General features: G+C 34.0%; 1 long non-coding RNA gene across 2 annotated transcripts; it reads left to right on the plus strand.

Annotated features, from left to right (window-relative positions):
• Window positions 1-131: 131 nt before the first annotated feature.
• LOC116404991 lies at window positions 132-7,192 on the plus strand. 2 transcript variants are annotated; one of them, XR_004218031.1, is made up of 4 exons: window positions 132-250; window positions 347-473; window positions 1,224-1,318; window positions 7,160-7,192. It is a non-coding gene; the product is annotated as an uncharacterized LOC116404991 (long non-coding RNA). The 2 variants fall into 2 exon arrangements; XR_004218032.1 differs by having other exon boundaries at window positions 1,224-1,313.
• Window positions 7,193-20,685: the final 13,493 nt, after the last annotated feature.

The raw sequence follows: 20,685 nt of genomic DNA on the forward strand, positions 1-20,685 counted from the left end.
GTCACGAACAGCCTCGCCGACGCAGGTCATGCCGCATCGCACGAATTCGGCTACGTTGCCGGGCTACTCCCGTCCGCGCGTAACTGCTGTTGAACGTCCGAACCGTTCTGCCTTCGTCGATACCGCGCTGTCCCATTTACGAATCGCGGACCAGTTCGCGTGCAAAAGTGTTTTGCACGATGTCTTTTGTGTAGATCCTGCGGGAACTTCTATTTAACGTCGATTGTCAAAGTCTTGTTACAAGATATTGGTAAGGATGAGATTGTTCGGTAATATGGTCTTACATTTGTAAATACATTAAGATGTGATGTTGTTTAATTGGTTGAATTGATCTTTGTTCTTGAAGGCGACATCGGTGATTTGGAGTTAGTGTCCTTGAGTTACGCCTTAAGCTTTGTTGGAGTTCGATTCTTTACTCTTGGGGTTTGTTTGTTGAAGTTAGTTCGACTAAGGAATTTTACATAAAGATCCAGGTAAGGGATTTTCTACTGGACTCAATTGTGATTGTGAACTGTGATTGTGAACTGTATGTGTGTTGAATGTATACTGGGGTTGACTTGAAAATATATATGAATGTATATGAATTGAAGTAGACTTGACGTCGAATGTATGTCGGTGATTGTCATGGAATCTATATATAAATGTGTGTATGTGGACAAGACGGAGATTGTAGAGATTGTGTTGTATGAGATTCTCGTTTAGATTGGGTGTATGATTACGCTAAAGTATGACTGTGTGCTGGTGAACTGAGGGGTGCATTGACTGTATAGTGGATTGACTGATGTATTAGCATATTATTGACAGACATATGACTGTAGTAAAATAAGTTGACTGTTAGGATGTTGAAAGAAATAACTTTTGTGACTTGAAGTAACTGAAAGATGGGTTGAATGGAATGAGGGGATAAATTGTTAGATTGTATTGGGATTTTACCTTGTAGGTGTCCCACGGGATCACCAATTTATTGTGCACCTTCGGGAGCATTTGACTGATATGTGTTTCTGGCAGAACACTAGACTGATATGTACGTCCCTCGGGGCGTTAGACTGATATGTACGTCCCTCGGGCGTTAGACTGAGATATGTATCCTACGGGATCACAAGACTGTGACTGTACAGGGTGTCCCAATAGATCGTTAATAATTTATTTTCTCCTGACGGGACCAGTAGAGGGTCTCTTACTGAGTATTTAAAATACTCACCCTTCTTATGTTTAATTTTCAGGCAAAGGTAATAAAGGCGGCAAACAGGCGAGGGGCAGGAAGGAAGCGTGATGCCATAGAAAACGTGTTTTTGCTCCGCTTATGGGTTCTTGTGAGGTTTAAAATGAATATATAAACAAACGTTTGTTGTAAATAGTACTATTTTATGTTTTCTTGAATGTTTAAAAATCAGGCCTGACTTGAAGATGTTTTTTTTTAATTGTTTACATTTTGTTTTATATTAATCAAAGTCTTTATTTGTTAAAAATTAACGATCTCGACTTACTTAGAAAAGTTGGATCGTTACAGTTGGTATCAGAGCCTAAGTTTTTAGGTTCTGTAGACCGACTTACGATGTAAGTCTATGTTTTTGTGTCCCTATTAACGCGACCCTTCGTCTCGTCAGGTATGCTTTATGCTTATATGTATGGTTTATGTATATGACCTTGCCTAAGTTAAACTAGAATTACATGAATTCTGATTTAATGGTGAAAGATTTAATGTGTGAAATTTAGGAAAAATGTTGTCATGTAGAGGTGTTCAAAGGAGTGGTCGAGTAGTAGAAAAGTAAACGTTGTTACGAAATTGTCTGTTTTGTGATTGGAAATCTAAGAAAAATACGTTATGTAGGTGGTTTTAACGAGGACTAAATACACGTCAAGTTTATACGAAACACATTAAATGGTTTTAGAATGGAGGTATTGAAAAGAAACAAGGAAGATGAGCATGGTTGTCTTGATGTGACTTTAAGAAACAATTTTGAGTTTCTCGTGAATGAAAAGTTACTAGTTTGGAGTTTGAAAATTGGAATGTAGTTTAACCATGTAAACATAAAATGTTCAGCGCAAATGTAGTTTCTAATCCTTCTCCAGAGGCTAGTTTCAAGTACAAAGAGGTTGGAACTATCGTTCGCTAAAAGTTATCCCAGCTATGAAGGTTAGTAAGTTGCTTGACCAGGGTACCTGTTGTATTTGACTAGTGTGGTAGACACCAGAGAAGTCGATGTTTCTTTGTTATTTGATTAGTGGTGAAAAAGTATTATGATATTTTTCTAGAAGAGTTTCTAAGATTACCGCGCTAAACAAAATTGGTCTTGCTATTGAGATAGAGTTAGACTCGTTCCTATATCTAAAGCTTCATACAAAATGGCCCCAACAGAGTTGAAAGATTTGAAGGTGCAATTGAAAGAAATGTTTGACAAGGACTACATTCGACGAAGTATGTTATCTTGGGGTGCACCAATTTTTGTTTATTAAGAAGAAAGATGGGTCGATGCACTTATGTTTTGATTGTAGAAAGTTGAATAAGGTGTCGGTTAAGAATAAATATCTTTTACCAATGAATGAGGATTTGTTTGATCAACTGCAATAAGTCCGTGTTTTTTAAGATTGAATTACATTAAGGTTATGACTTGTTGAGGATTAGAGAACAGTGACATTCCTATGGCAGATTTTCGTTCGTGATATGGACATCATGAGTTCATTATGATGTCTTTTGAGTTGGCAAATCTCAAACAATGTTTACGACTTGATGAACAAAGTGTTTAACGATCTCTTAGACACTTTCGTGATTGTATCTATTGACGATATCTTAATTTATTCCAAAATAGAGACAGCGCATGAGGAGCATTTAACATGGTTTTAGAGGCTCTTCGAGTCAACAAATTGTATGCAAAGTTTTCAAAATGTGAGTTTTGGATGAGGCCAAGTATCTTTCCAAGCCATGTGGTATCTAGAGATGACATTTATGTGGATCTCATAAAAGATTGAAGTCGTTACCAGTTAGCCTCAACCTTTCATAGTCAGTGAGGTTCGTAGTCTTTTTGGGTTCAGCAGGTTATTACTAACGGTTTGTATAAGAATTTTCTCGTATAGCTACTCCTTTGACTCAGTTAACTAAGAAAAGGGACTCTGTTTGTTTGGGACAAAGCCTATGAGGATAGTGTTCAGAATCTTAAGCAGAAGCTTGTACAACTCCCGTGCTTACCGTACATGATGGTTCAGAAAGTTTCGTAATTTATAGTGATGCTTTTAGGAAAGTTTAAAAAGGTATTATGATTCAACAAGTTAAAGTAGTTGCTTGTACTCCTCGTCAGTTGAAGAGTCATGAGGAAAATTGTCCAACTTATGATATGGAATTGACAGTTGTGGTTTTTACATTAATGATTTGAAGGCACTATATGTATGATGAAAAGATATAGATATTTTCTAACAAAAGAGTATAAAATACTTTTTCACTCAAAAAGAAGTTGAGTATGAGATAGCAAAGATGGTTTCAGTTAGTAAATGACTATGATTGTGAGATTTTGTACCATCTAGGTAAGGCGAATGTGGAAGTTGGTGCTCTTTGTAGAAAAGTATCACATTTTGACAGCACTTATTACCAGACAGGTTTCATTAGACAAAAACCACGAGAGAGCTGAGATTGTAGTTTTAGTGGGGGAAGTCACCTCACAGTTAGCTCAGTTGTCAGTACATCCGATCTTGAGACAAAGAATTCTTGTGGTTCAATTCATTGATCCTTATTTGATTGAGAAGCATTGCCTAGTAGAAGTAGGGCAAGTTAAGGAGTTTTCCATATCCTTTGATGATGAACTTATGTTTGAGAGAGAATTATGTGAGCCAACAGAAAATGCAATTAAGACAACGTTATTGGTTGAGACTCATAGTTTCCCATTTCTCATGCATCCAAGTAGCACAAAAATGTATCCGGATCTGAAAAGAGTTTGTTACTAGCGTAATATGAAGAGAGAAATGGAAGATCTTTTTAGTAAGTGCTTGGTGTGCTAGCAGGTTAAAGCACCAAGATAGAACCAACAGGTTTGTTGCAACCTTTGAGTATATTAGAGTGGAAGTGGGAGAATGTATCTATGAATTTTTATTATATAATTGCCTAAAACCCTGAAGGGTTACACAGTGATTTGGGTTATTGTCGATAGGCTTACGAAATCGACACATTTCATTTCAAAAAAAAAAAAATCCACTTATACTACTAGTAAATGAGCATAATTATATTTGATTGAGATTGTGAGACTACATGGAGTGCCCGTATTGATTGTCTCTAACAGAGATGCACTTTTTACTTCCAAGTTTTGGAAGGGACTTTAGACTGCCATGGGAACGAGGTTAGATTTCTAGTACAACCTTTCACCACAGACTGATGGCCAAACTGAACGTTTGAACCAAGTTTTAGAGGATATGCTACGAGCTTGTGTTCTAGAGTTTCCAGGTAGTTGGGACTCTCACTTACATTTGATGGAGTTTGCTTATAATAACAGTTTTCAGGTTACCATTGGCATGACACCGTTTGAAGCTTTGTATGGTAAATGTTGTAGAACTTCTGTTTGTTGGAATGAGGTTGGTGAACAGAGATTGATGGGTTATGAGTTGGTTTAGTCTACTAATGAGTTTATTCAGAATATTAGAGTACTTATGCAAACAACGCAAAGTAGAAAAAAAAAAGTTATGCAGATCTGAGGTGAAAGAACCTTGAGTTTGATGTGGGAGATAAGGTGTTCTTGCAGGTAGCAACTATGAAGGATGTTATGCATTTGAGAAGAAAGTGAAGTTAAATCCTCGTTTTGTTGGACCGTTTGAGATTTTAAAGAGAATTGGTGTTGTGGCATATCGTTTAGCATTACCACCATTTCTCTCTCCATTTCTCTCTGCAATTCATAATGTTTTCCATGTTTTCCATGTTTCGATGTTGAGAAAGTATGTGGCAGATCCATCTCATGTAGTGGACTATGAACCACTAGAGATTGACGAGAATTTGAGCTATGTGGTGCAACCAGTTGAGATTCTGGTTAGAGAAGTGATGATGCTTCGTAATAGAGGAATTTCATTAGTAAAAGTATTGTGGCAGAATCATCGAGTTAAAGAAGCGACATGAGAACGAGAAGATGATATGAGAGCTCATTACCCAGGGATATTATAGAGTTGTTGAGAATTAGTACTTTCAAGGATGAAAGTTTCTAAAAGGAGGGAAAGATTGTAACATCCCAAAATTTAAGGTAATTTTAAATTTAATTTATCTTAATGGAATTGAATTTAAGTTGGAATTATTTGGGTGTTATTTTAGATAAATTAAGAGATTTGTTTGTTTTGTGAAGATTATAATTAATTGAATATTTATGGAAGAATATCTAATTAATTATGAAAATTGATTTTTTTTATATTGTTATGGATGAATAAAAGAGAATGATCTTGGTAATTTATTTAGGATTTTGAGTATAGATATATGTGTTTGATGTTATGGAAGGATGAGAAATATATATTATTGGAAATAATATAATTAGTTTGAATAATCTAAAATTTTGTTATTTTAAAGAAGGGATAAAAAGTTGGAATTGATAGTATTTAATGAAGAGAGAGAATGTTTGTTTGGGAAGAGGAAAAGTAAAGGAAACAGAAAAGTAATAATAATATATTATAATTATATTATTATTATTAATAATTCTATTTTAAGAAAAAAAAGAAAAAGAATAATAATAAAAGAAAGGAAAAAGAAAGAAAAAATATACTTATAATATTTTATTTTATTTTTCTCTTTTCCTATTCATCTTCTTCCTTTCTCTTCCTGTTCAACGTACGACCACAACCATCTCTTTTCCTTTCTCTTTTCTTTCTTCTTTTTCTTCCTCTTTTCTTTTCGTTTTCTACGGCCGGCCACCCCAATTTTCTCCTTCGTTTCTCTCTTTCTTTTCTCATACCCAGCTGCCGCTGCAGCCTCTCCGTCTGCAACCGTCGGCCGCCATCTCCGGTTCGCGAAGCAACCTTGCAGCAGTCGTCCCGCCGCCAATCTGCCGTCTCCATCGCCGATTCTGTCTCCGTCGACCACGCTCCCGCTCACAACCGCCGCTCACCTGCTATCGACGTCGGCCGACTAGTTGCTGTATAACCGTTCAGATTTGCTGTAACCGTTCAGATTCGCGGTCTGTTCGCGACGTGTCTCCATCTGTGAAGGCCCAGCCGCCACGTTCCTTTGGCCGACCGCTCACCGACCCACACTTAGGATTTTGCTGCGAGTTCGAGTCGGGCGTTGAGGTGTTGGGAGTAACGTTAGGCTCCTTACATTCACAACCAGATTGTGAATTGTTGAAGGTTCAGTTCGGCCATTATATCGATGAGTTGAAACTTACGTTGAGGAAAATAAGTGGGATATGTATCGTGAAAGTAATTGAATTTTATGTTGTTATGCTTAGGATGTTAGTTGATTAAGGAGCTTCCTAACTTTCAGGTAAGGGATTTTCTACTGGCTCAATTGTGATTGTGAACTGTATGTGTGTTGAATGTATACTGTGGTTTGACTGAAAATATATATGAATGCATGTGAATTGAAGTAGACATAACGTCCAATGTATATCGTGAATGTCATGGAAGATATATATAAGTGTGTGTATGTGGACATGACGAAGATTGTAGATTGTGTTGGTATGAGATGTAGGCTACGAAACTTTGTGATTCTCGTTTAGATTGGGTGTACGATTACGCTAAAGTATGATTGTGTGCTGGTGAACTGAGGGGTGTATTGACTGTATAGTTGATTGACTGACGTATTAGTATATTATTGAGAGATGACTAAGTAAAGTAAGTTGACTGTTAGGACGTTGAGAGAAAAAATTTTATGTTTTGAAGCAACTGAAGGATGGATTGAATGGAATGAGGGGAAAATTGTTAGATTTATTGGGATGTGTACCTTGTAGGTGTCCACGGGATCACCAATTTATTTTGCACCTTCGGGAGCATTAGACTGATATGTGTTTCTGCAGAAGCACTAGACTTATATGTACGTCCCTCGGGGCGTTAGACTGAGATGTGTATCCTACGGGATCACAAGACTGTGACTGTACAGGGTGTCCCAATAGATCGTTAATAATTTATTTTCTCCTGACGGGACCAGTAGAGGGTCTCTTATTGAGTATTTAAAATACTCACCCTTCTTATGTTTAATTTTCAGGCAAAGGTAATAAAGGCGGCAAACAGACGAGGGCAGGAAGGAAGCATGATGCCATAGGAACGTGTTTTGCTCCGCTTATGGGTTTTGTGAGGTTTAAAATGAATTAAAATTTAGTTTACAAACGTTTGTTGTAAATAGTACTATTTTAATGTTTTCTTGAATGTTTAAAATCAGGCCTGACTTGAAGATGTTTTTTTTTTTTAATTGTTTACGTTTTGTTTTATATTAATCAAAGTCTTTATTTGTTAAAATTAACGATCTCGACTTACTTAGAAAAGTTGGGTCGTTACATATATATTCATTAATAATTAATATTTAAAATATATATTTATATAGTAAATACTACTAAAACAGTAAAATACAATTCTTAGTGTATATATAATATGCAGTGAGAATATCATACATACATATTCTCACTTCGTATAATTATATACTTCTATTTGTCATATATTTTTTAAATGAACAATATATACTATAATATACTCGTAAATTATAATATGTTTATGATGTGATTTAATATATAGATACACCTTATTTACACAACATAATATTTAGTGACATATAATTCTACATAATTTATAGTTGAATTTCAATATATATCACTACATAGACAGGTGATGTTATCAATACAACTTGTCATTTACGTTTGATTATGTCATTCTTCTCCTTTATAATTAATATTATTTCAAACATAATGTATTATTTACTACGTAAGATATGAATATTTAAATAAAATAAATAAATAAATTGATATAAGAACATTTCACTAATAAAATATACATTATATTATTCAATATATACTATAATTATATAAAATATATGAAAAATAATGCAAAAAAAAAAGGACAATTTTTTAGAAAAATCATAAAAAGCAAACTAAGGACAATTTTTATTATTAATATTACTTTAATAGAATTTAATCCATATTTTCATAGAATATTTAATAAATGAAAATCTTAAACGTGGTTCTCTTTTCTTTTTATTTTTAATATATTATTAAATAATAAAAAGAGTAAATTGGTCATTTTTACTCTATATTTGTATAAAATATTAGTCAATTTATAATATTTTTGAAAATTTTAAAAATTTATTGCAATTTTGTAACATGGTATACAATTTGAGTACACTTAGATAAAAATTCAAAGAAAAAAAAAATAATTTCACATTATATAAGATCAAGTCTGAACGGTATAAATTGAACCGCTTGTTAAAACCGAATCAAACCACACCATTTATGTACAAAACAAAAAACACAGTTTGTTGCTGTCTCAAATAGTCAAACCGAATTTAAAATGGTTCGGTCTATTTCAGCTTCAGTCTTCTGGAATTCAAGGAAATTTTGATCTTCCAAGTCTTCAATATTTCAGAAGATGATGATCTCGAAGTTGATAAGAACTTGCACGTCTTGAGAGCTCTATAGAAGTTTGAATCTTCAATTCTTCAAAGCTTCAGTACTTCAGAGCTTCATTTCTTCCTTCAACAAAAGATCTCTCGAATGAATGACAAAGGTCTCTACTTATAGAGAAAATTTGTGGACTTTATGTGGGCTTGGACCATTTGCTTGTTGAGTTGTTGAGCTTGGACTTGGGCTTGGGCCCATTTTCTTAGTGGCCTAGGCCCCTTTGTTTGCCTGATTTTTTATCAGGGGCTTGAATTGGGTTGGAAAACTTGACTACGCCAAATCCAATCAAATTATATCATCACAACTTGGGTGCGACGACGTGGTGTAATTTCATTGGTTGAAATTTCTTGCTCAACAATTACATTTATACTACTCCATAATACATATATATTATGTGATTTGTTACATATATACCTCATTATGTAATATTGCTTAGAGATATATACAATCAGACATATATAGTGACATACAATGATCGAAAATATTTTTCAATTCAATCTGTTCTTTATTTTTTTGTTTATCTTATAGTAATATTATGTTGTTAGTCATATAAACATTTATATCTTAAGTATGTTGTAACAACATGTAGTAAACTATATATTCATTAATAATTAATATTTAAAATATATATTTATATAGTAAATACTATTAAAACAGTAAAATACACATTCTTAGTGTATATATAATATGTAGTGAGAATATCATACATACATATTCTCACTTCGTATAATTATATACCTTCTATTTGTCATATATTTTTAAATAAACAATATATACTATAATATACTCGTAAATTATAATATGTTTATGATGTGATTTAATATATAGATACACCTTATTTACAACATAAATATTTAGTGACATATAGTTCTACATAATTTATAGTTGAATTTCAATATATATCTGTAACGACCCAACTTTTATAGGTAAGTCGAGGTCATTAATTTTTAACAAAAGACTTTGGTTGATACAAAATGAAACGTAAGTCAATTTAAAAACAATTTATGTCAGGCCTGATTTTCAAATATTCAAGAAAACTTAAAAATAACACTATTTACAAATAAAAGTTTGTAAACTAAGTTTTAGTACATCTTAAACCTCAAAAGAAACCATAAGCGGAAGCAAAATGACACATTTCCTATGGCAATCACGCTTCCTTCCTGCCCCTCGCCGTTTGCCACCTTTATATATATTTTACCTTTGGGACTTTACATTCTTCCCCTTAAGAAACTTTCGTCCTCGAAAGTTCTAATCCTGAAATAACTCTGAATAACGAGTCTCATCTCTTCTTCTCGCTCCCATGTCGCCTCTTCAATTCGATGATCCACAAAACCTTTACTAATGGAATGCTTCTATTACGAAGCATCTTTACCTCTCTAGCCAGAATCTCCACAGGTTGTTCTACATAGCTCAAATGCTCATCAATCTCCAAGGGTTCATAGTCTACTACATGAGATGTATCGGCCACATACTTCCTCACATCGAAACATGGAAAACATTATGAACTGCAGAGAGAGATGGTGGTAATGCCAAGCGATACGCCACAACACCAACCCTCTCTAAGATCTCAAATGGTCCAACAAACGAGGACTTAACTTTCCTTTCTTCTCAAAACGCATAACACCCTTCATAGGTGCTACCTTCAAGAATACCTTTTCTCCCACATCGAACTTAAGGTCTTTGCGCCGTACATCCGCATAAAACTCTTCTGTCTACTCTGCGCTGTTTGCATAAGTGCTCTAATCTTTTGAATAGCCTCATTAGTAGACCGAACTAATTCAGGTCCCATCAATCTATGTTCACCAACCTCACTCCAACAAAACAGGGGTTCTACAACATTTGCCATACAAAGCCTCAAATGGTGCTATACCGATGGTAGCCTGAAAACTGTTGTTATAAGCAAACTCCATCAAATGTAGATGAGAGTCCCAACTACCTGGAAACTCTATAACACAAGCTCGTAGCATATCCTCTAAAACTTGGTTCAAACGTTCAGTTTGACCATCAGTCTGTGGATGAAAAGCTGTACTGAAATCCAACCTCGTACCCATAGCAGTCTGAAGTCCCTTCCAAAACTTGGAAGTAAACCGTGCATCCCTATCAGAAACAATCGATACAGGCACTCCATGAAGTCTCACAATCTCAGTTAAATACAACTCTGCCACTTACTAGCAGTATAAGTGGATTTCCCTGGTACAAAATGTGCGATTTCGTAAGCCTGTCTATGACAACCAAAATCACTGTGAAACCCTTCAGGGTCTTAGGCAGCCCTGAAATAAAATTCATCGACACATTCTCCCACTTCCACTCTGGCACACTTAAGGGTTGTAAGAACCTGCTGGTTTCTGTCTAGGTGCCTTAACTTGCTGACATACTAGACACTTACTAACAAATTCCGCCACTTCCCTTTTCATATTCCGCCACCAATAAAATCGTTTTAGATCCTGATACATTTTCGTGCTACCAGAATGCATTGAAAATGGGGAATTATGGGCTTCATCTAGTAAGTCAATCTTAACTGTACTGTTCGCTGGCACACACAAACGTCTTTCAAACATCAACCCACCATCAGAGGATATGGAGAACTCATCAGTCTGCCCTGTTTCAACAAGGCGACGTCTCTCCATCAAATAAGGATCACTACTCTGAGCATCAACAATCTTCTGCCTCAGAGTCGGTTGCACTGTTAATTGAGCCAGCTGTGAGGTGACTCTCCCCACAGACACTGCAATCTCAGCTCTCTCCAAGTCTCGATGCAATGGTACCTGTCTAGTAATGAGTGCTGCCGAATGTGATACTTTTCTACTAAGAGCATCAGCCACCACATTCGCCTTACCAGGATGGTACAATATCTCACAGTCATAATCTTTACCAACTCGAGCCACCTTCGCTGTCTCATATTCAACTCCTTCTGAGTGAGGAAGTACTTTAGGCTCTTATGGTCAGTAAAGATTTGTATCTTTTCACCGTACAAGTAATGTCTCCATATCTTCAATGCAAAAACCACTGCTGCCAACTCCAAATCATGTGTGGGGTAGTTCTGCTCGTGACTCTTCAACTGACGAGAGGCATAAGCAACCACCTTACCTTTCTGCATCAAAACACAACCCAGTCCTTTCTTGGAAGCATCACTGTAAATCACAAAACTTCCAGATCCATCTGGTACAGTAAGGACCGGTGCAGTAACTAACCTTTGCTTTAAGTTCTGAAAATTGTCCTCGCAAGCTGGACTCCAAACAAAGAGTTCCCTTCCTTGTCAACTGAGCCAAGGAGTAGCCAAACATGAAAAATCCTCCACAAACCTCCGGTAGTACCCTGCTAAACCAGAAAACTACGAACTCACCAACTGTAGAGGGTCGAGACCAACTGGTAACCGCTTCTATCTTTGCAGGGTCTACTGAAACTCCCTCACTGGAAACCACATGACCAAGAAAGCCACCTGCTTCAACCAAAATTTGCACTTAGAGAACTTAGCATACAGTTTATTGACTCGAAGAGTCTCTAACACCTTATGTAGTGTTCCTCATGTTCGCTTCAGTCTTGGAATAAACCAAAATATCATCAATGAAGACTATCACAAAAGTATCCAAGAAATCCTTAAACACTATGTTCATCAAATCCATAAATACAGCAGGTGCATTAGTCAAACCAAAAGACATTACTATGAATTCATAATGTCCATACCTCGAACGAAAAGAAGTCTTAGGAATATCACGGTCTCTAATCCTCAACTGGTGATAACCTGACCGTAAGTCAATCTTAGAGAACACCGTGGCTCCCTGTAACTGATCGAACAAATCATCGATTCTGGGTAAAGGATATCTGTTCTTGACTGTTGCTTTATTCAACTCTCTATAGTCAATGCAAAGACGCATCAACCCATCCTTCTTCTTCACAAACAATACTGGTGCACCCCAAGGTGACACACTAGGTCGAATAAAGCCTTTGTCAAGCAATTCCTGTAACTGTACCTTCAGTTCTTTCAACTCAGCAGGAGCCATCCTATAAGGGGCTCTAGAAATAGGAGTAGTGTTTGGCTCCAACTCAATGGCAAAATCAACCTCTCTATGTGGCGGTAGTCCTGGAAGATCTTTTGGAAACACATCTGGGTATTCTCTGTTTGGCTTTTTGGCCCTTAATCTCAAATTAATTTATTTTAATTATTCAATTAATTTATGTTTTGATGATAACAAATCTGATTTTTTTATTGACAATTTTATTAATTTGAATAGACCATATCGTAGAGCTTGGAAAAATGATTCTAACGCCTCTTGAATCACCCAAATCGAAGTTCAAATGAAGAAAATATTGCTAAAAGAAGCTTAACGAAAAAATACCCGAGATGGTGACGTGGCGACCAAGCATTCAATTTGAACCAATTAGAGAAAGCCACTTGGAGCAATGAAGGAGTAACAAATGTGGCTTTTTGTTATGTTTTATTGGCTTTTATAAAGAAAATGAATTTAAAAGAAAATGATTTTAATATTATTATTTTTTCTTGTGTCTAACGGCTAGTTTTTTTAAAAGAGGGTGAAGTTGCTTTATTGATTTCTTTTTAAACAAAATATTTTGAAAAGACATATTATTATATTATTATTTGTATTGTGTCTAACGGCTAATTAAGTTTAAATCTCAACCATTCATTTTTCTTTTACTTATATCTAATGACCCAAATGATTTTGAATTTATCTTTCCTCTCTTTTTAAATACTTCACATTTACACAAGATCACAAATCTTTACAATCCTCAAGCAAAAAGCCAACATTGTTATTCTCTCTAAAGCTTCCAATTTTTATTCTTTTCATCTTATTCTTGAGAGCTTCTTATTGTATTGTGAGGATTAAATTTGTGAGCTTCAAATTGTATACTCACTCTTTTAGAGAGTTTTCTTTTGTGTGATTTAAAAATTTCAACATATTGTAACGGTTGGATCCTAACCCGTGGAAAGGATCGGGTTTGCTCTTGAACCCGAAAAAGGAGCAAGAATCGGTTCGGCTCAAATCCGTGGAAAGAGTCCAAAGAAGATTTTCAATCAAAATCCCAAGGGTGCTTGGGAAAGTGGATGTAGGTTGAGTTTAACCGAACCACTATAAAATTACGGTGTCTTCTTCTCTAACTCTTTTCTAATTATTTTTTAATTTAATTTTAGTTACATATTCTTATTGGTTGAGTTTGATTGCATACTTCCATTCATATCTTTTTATCAATCTTGTTATTTAACAAAGTTTACAAAGTTCTTTATTTAAATTTAGAAAATATCTAATTAGTTGATTTTACTTTTTATTTGTCAAAAAGTTTATTTAAACCCTATTCACCCCCCTCTAGGGTTGCCATACCGATCCAACAATTGGTATCAGAGCAGGTTGCTCATCTTGAAATTTTAATTTCTTGATAAACTTTATTGTTAGAGCATTATGGCAAACCTATTGGCAAATGGTATTGTTGAAGGTCAATCTACTTCTAGACCTCCTTATTTTGATGGTTCAAATTATGCATATTGGAAAGCTAGAATGAAAATTTATTTGCAATCTATTGACTATAATTTGTGGTTAATTGTTGCTAAAGGTCCTTATGTACCCATGAAAAATGTTGATAATGTTGATACGCCTAAATTAGAAGAAGAGTATGATGAAAATGAAATGAAAAAGTGTTCATTTAATGCTAAGGCTATTAATGTTTGTATTGTGCCTTGAGTAAAGATGAATTTAATAGAATATCCATGTGTTCTTCCGCTCAAGAAATTTGGAATACTCTTGAAATTACTCATGAAGGAACAAATCAAGTTAAAGAGTCTAAAATTAGCATGTTTGTTCATAATTATGAATTGTTTAAGATGGATGCTAATGAGACTATCACCGATATGTTTACTAGATTTACTAACATCATAAATGCTTTGAAGGGTCTTGGTAAAGTTTATACAACTTCCGAAAATGTTAGAAAAATTCTAAGGTCTCTACCTAAGACTTGGGAAGCTAAGGTAACGGCGATTCAAGAAGCAAAGGATCTCACCAAACTTCCACTAGAGGAGCTTATTGGCTCACTCATGACTCATGAGATCATCATGAAGGAGCACTTGGAGGATGAGTCCAAAAAGAAGAAGAGCATTGCATTAAAGACTATCTCCTTGGAAGTTGATCCCGAAGATGAGGATGGCCTTGATGAAGATGACATTGCTTATTTCTCACGTAAGTACAAAAATTTCATAAAAAGAAAGAAATATTTCAAGAAACACCTATCAACCCAAAAAGAGTCAAAAGGTGAGAAAAGCAAAAAGGATGAGGTGATTTGTTATGAATGCAAAAGATCGGGTCATATAAGAACGGATTGTCCTCTCCTCAAATCATCTAAGAAATCCAAGAAGAAGGCAATGAAGGCTACATGGGATGATAGTAGTGAAAGTGAAAGTGAAGTTGAAGAAATGGCAAATCTTGGTCTCATGGCTCATAGTGACAAAGATGATGAACATGATGATAAGGTAACTCTAGAACCTCTTTCTATTGATGAATTATTTGAAAATTTTGAAAGCATGCAAAATGACCTAGAAAAACTTAGTTCTAAGTATGTTGTGCTTAAGAAGAAATACAATGTTTTAATTAGTGAAAATAAGTCTTTACTTGATACAATTGCTTGCTTTAAAGAGAATGAAAATTTTGAGCAAATTGAAGAATTGAATGTCTCTAGTGATAAGCATGTTTGTATTGAGAAAGATGCTTTGCTTGATAAAGTTAGATTTCTTGAGCATGATAGTTGTGAAAAAGATAACTTGATTAAAGTGCTTAAAGAAAATGAACTAAGTGTTTTACAAGAACTTGATAAAGCTAAAGAAACTATTAAAAAGTTGACAATAGGTGCTCAAAGATTGGACAAAATTATTGAAGTAGGAAAATCTTATGGTGATAAGAGAGGTTTAGGCTATATTGATGAATCATCTACTCCTTCAAGTTCTAAAACTACATTCGTTAAAGCATCACCTATTGTGCCTAAGTTTAACATGTCTAATCATGTGTCTAATCATGTTAAATCTAGTTTTGTACCCATATGTCATAATTGTGGTGTTGAAGGTCACATTAGACCTAAATGCTTTAAATTGAAGTATGCTCAAAATACTTATTCAAGAAGAAATTTTTCGCAAAGAGCAAAGTTTTACATTGCTCCAAGGAAGAATTTCTCCAATAAAAGTAGAGTACATAAATTTGTTATGAAAAATAAATCTTTGCATAATGTTGTTTGTTTTTCTTGTGGCAAGTATGGACATAAAGCTTATTCTTGTTACCTATCTAGATCTAGTGCTTGTAATGTCTATGAAAAAATGAAATGGATCCCTAAATATGTAAATGCTAACATTCTAGGACCCAAACAAGTATGGGTACCAAAGGATCAAACTTGAAATTAGTTGTTTTTAGGTTTGTTTGAAAGCCTCCAAGAAAAACAAATGGTACTTGGATAGTGGTTGCTCAAGACACATGACGGGAGACCGATCCAAGCTTATCTCTTTCTCCAAAAAGAATGGAGGCATGGTAACCTTTGGTGACAACAAGAAAGGTAAAATAATTGGTAAGGGTAATATAGGAAATGATTCATCTACTTTGATTGAAAATGTTCATTTGGTTGATGGTTTAAAGCATGATTTGCTTAGTATTAGTCAATTGTGTGATAAAGGATTTAGAGTAATATTTGATAAAAAAATTGCATAATTGAAAATGTTAGTGATAGAAAAGTTTTGTTTGTTGGAAATAGGGATGAAAATGTGTACACTCTTGATTTGAATGATTATCCTATTATTGATAAATGTCTTTCGGTTTTGCATAATGATTCTTGGTTATGGCATAGAAGACTAGGACATGCTAGCATGCACTTAATTTCAAATATTTCTAAAAATTGTTTGGTTAGAGGTCTTCCTAGTTTTAAATTTGAAAAAGACAAAGTTTGTGATGCTTGTCAAATGGGTAAGCAAACTAAGTCCTCTTTCAAATCTAAAAATGTGATCTCTACTACTAGACCCTTACAACTATTACACATGGACTTATTTGGCCCTTCTAGAATTGCTAGCTATGGAGGAAATTATTATGCTTTTGTGATAGTTGATGATTTTTCTAGATTTACTTGGGTTTTGATGATAAAACATAAGGATGATGCTTTGAAAAGTTTTATTAGTTTTGCAAAAAGAGTACAAAATGAAAAAGGATTTTTTATTTCCAAAATTAGGAGTGATCACGGAGGAGAATTTGATAATGATGCTTTTAAAGCTTTTTGTGAAGAAAATGGTTTTTCCCATAATTTTTCCTCTCCAAGAACTCCTCAACAAAATGGTGTAGTTGAAAGGAAAAATCGTACTTTGCAAGAATTTGCTAGATCAATGTTGAATGAGTATGGTTTACCTAAATATTTTTGGGCGGAAGCCGTTAACACCGCTTGCTATGTTTCAAATAGAGTTTTAGTTAGACCATCTTTAGATAAAACTCCTTATGAACTTTGGCATGGAAAAATTCCAAATATTGGGTATTTCAAAGTTTTCGGTTGTAAATGTTTTATTTTGAATAACAAAGAAAAACTTGGAAAATTTGATTCTAAGACGGATGTTGGTATTTTTCTAGGATATTCCTCTACTAGTAAAGCTTATAGAGTTTTCAATAAGAAAACTTTAGTTATTGAGGAATCTATTCATGTTGTATTTGATGAATCTTGGAATAATGTTTCTAATGAGTCTATTTGTAGTGATGATTTAGAAAAAGATTTTGGAGATTTACTTGTTAATGACAAAGGCAAAGAAATTGTTCCAAGTATGCAAGATGTGAACATCATAGAGAAGAAAGAAGAGGGTTCTTCATCCTTGCCTAAAGAGTGGAGATATGCTCTATCCCATCCCAAGGATCTAATTCTTGGCAATCCCGAACAAGGTGTCAAAACTCGTTCTTCTCTTAATTTATTTAGTAATCTTGCTTTTGTGTCTCAAATTGAACCTAGAAGTTTTAAAGATGCCGAATGTGATGAGTTTTGGATTTTAGCTATGCAAGAAGAATTAAATCAATTTGAAAGAAACAAAGTTTGGAAATTAGTCCCTAGGCCTTCTAATGCATCTATAATCGGAACTAAATGGGTTTTTAGAAATAAGATGGATGAAAATGGAAATATCATTAGAAATAAAGCTAGACTTGTAGCTCAAGGTTATTGTCAAGAAGAAGGTATAGATTATGAAGAACTTTTGCACCGGTTGCTAGATTAGAAGCTATTAGAATGTTGCTTGCTTTTGCTTCTTATAAAAATTTCATTTTGTATCAAATGGATGTAAAAAGTGCTTTTTTAAACGGTTATATTGTGGAGGAAGTTTACGTAGAACAACCTCCGGGCTTTGAAAGTTTTGATTTACCTAATCATGTTTATAAGTTGAAAAAGGCTCTTTATGGCTTAAAACAAGCTCCAAGAGCTTGGTATGATAGACTTAGCAAGTTTTTACTTGAGAATGACTTTAAGATGGGAAAAATTGATAATACTCTATTTATTAAAGTTAAAAATAATGACATGCTTATAGTACAAATTTATGTGGATGATATTATATTTGGTTCTACTAATTCATCTTTGTGTGAAGAATTTTCCAAGTGTATGCATAATGAGTTTGAGATGAGTATGATGGGAGAACTTAGTTTCTTCCTTGGTCTTCAAATCAAACAACTCAAGGATGGCATCTTCATAAGTCAAGAAAAATACACAAGGGATTTGCTCAAGAAATTCAAATTAAATGAAGGTAAAGTTGCAAAAACTCCTATGAGCACTACCACTAAGCTTGACAAAGATGAAAAAGGTAAGTGTGTGGATATAAAGACTTATCGAGGTATGATTGGATCTTTACTTTATTTGACCGCTAGTAGACCCGATATCATGTTTAGTGTATGTCTTTGTGCTAGATTTCAATCTTGTCCTAAAGAATCACATTTCCATGCTGTTAAAAGGATACTTAAATATTTGCTTGGAACTATTGATGTTGGATTATGGTATCCTAGAAATGTTGAGTTTAATTTGGTAGGATATTCCGATGCGGACTTTGCCGGTAGTTTACTTGACCGTAAAAGTACTAGTGGGACTTGTCAATTTCTTGGTAGTTCCTTAGTATCTTGGTTTAGTAAAAAGCAAAATTCGGTTGCCTTATCCACTACCGAAGCGGAATATATTGCGGTTGCTAGTTGTTGTGCACAAATTCTTTGGATGAAACAAACTCTTTGTGATTTTGGATTAAAATTTGATAATGTGCCTATATTTTGTGATAATACTAGTGCCATAAATTTGACTAAGAATCCTATTCATCATTCTAGAACTAAGCATATAGATATTAGGCATCACTTTATTAGAGAGCATGTACAAAATGGTCATATTACTCTTGAGTTTGTAAGTTCCAATAATCAATTAGCGGATATATTTACCAAACCTTTGAGTGAAGAAAGCTTTTGTAAAAATAGGCTTGAGCTTGGAATTATTCGTTGTGGCATCTTGATTTTATATCTTACTTGATATTGTTACCGTAATGCATATTGATAGGGGGAGAATTAGACATTTTGTATGTGTTCATGTTTTTTTGGGAGCTAACTTCATTGGTATTGTTTTTGATGATTCCAAAGGGGGAGAAGTATAAGAAAAATATGTTTTTATCAATTTGTTGCATAATTGTTTCTATTGAATAATGCATATTTTTTTAGAGAAAAAAATTAATTAAGGACAAAAAGGTTCTCTTATCAATTGTTTTCAAGTATGTTCTTTGTGGTGAAATATATACATGAGCTTTATGGTTATACATCTTGATAATAGAATTACTTGTTGATCATGTGTGTTTCAAGTTATTTTTCTTCAAATGATTTGTCATCATCAAAAAGGGGGAGATTGTTGGCTTTTTGGCCCTTAATCTCAAATTAATTTATTTTTAATTATTCAATTAATTTATGTTTTGATGATAACAAATCTGACTTTTTTTATTGACAATTTTATTAATTTGAATAGACCATATCGTAGAGCTTGGAAAAATGATTCTAACGCCTCTTCAATCACCCAAATCGAAGTTCAAATGAAGAAAATATTGCTAAAAGAAGGTTAACGGAAAAATACCCGAGATGGTGACGTGGCGACCAAGCATTCAATTTGAACCAATTAGAGAAAGTCACTTGGAGCAATGAAGGAGTAACAAATGTGGCTTTTTGTTATGTTTTATTGGCTTTTATAAAGAAAATGAATTTAAAAGAAAAATGATTTTAATATTATTATTTTTTCTTGTGTCTAACGGCTAGTTTTTTTAAAAGAGGGTGAAGTTGCTTAATTGATTTCATTTTAAACAAATATTTTGAAAAGACATATTATTATATTATTATTTGTATTGTGTCTAACGGCTAATTAAGTTTAAATCTCAACCATTCATTTTTCTTTTACTTATATCTAATGACCCAAATGATTTTGAATTTATCTTTCCTCTCTTTTTAAATACTTCACATTTACACAAGATCACAACATCTTTACAATCCTCAAGCAAAAAGCCAACATTGTTATTCTCTCTAAAGCTTCCAATTTTTATTCTTTTCATCTTATTCTTGAGAGCTTCTTATTGTATTGTGAGGATTAAATTTGTGAGCTTCAAATTGTATACTCACTCTTTTATAGAGTTTTCTTTTGTGTGATTTAAAAATTTCATCATATTGTAACGGTTGATCCTAACCCGTGGAAAGGATCGGGTTTGCTCTTGAACCCGAAAAAGGAGCAAGAATCGGTTCGGCTCAAATCCGTGGAAAGAGTCCAAAGAAGATTTTTAATCAAAATCCCAAGGGGTGCTTGGGAAAGTGGATGTAGGTTGAGTTTAACCGAACCACTATAAAATTACGGTGTCTTCTTCTCTAACTCTTTTCTAATTATTTTTTAATTTAATTTTAGTTACATATTATTATTGGTTGAGTTTGATTGCATACTTCCATTCATATCTTTTTATCAATCTTGTTATTTAACAAAGTTTACAAAGTTCTTTATTTAAATTTTAGAAAATATCTAATTAGTTGATTTTACTTTTTATTTGTCAAAAAGTTTATTTAAACCCTATTCACCCCCTCTAGGGTTGCCATACCGATCCAACATTCTCTTACCACAGGTTCTGAAG

The sequence above is a fragment of the Cucumis sativus genome, chromosome 7 (assembly GCF_000004075.3).
Source record: "Cucumis sativus cultivar 9930 chromosome 7, Cucumber_9930_V3, whole genome shotgun sequence".
Classification (NCBI taxonomy): Eukaryota; Viridiplantae; Streptophyta; class Magnoliopsida; order Cucurbitales; family Cucurbitaceae; genus Cucumis; species Cucumis sativus.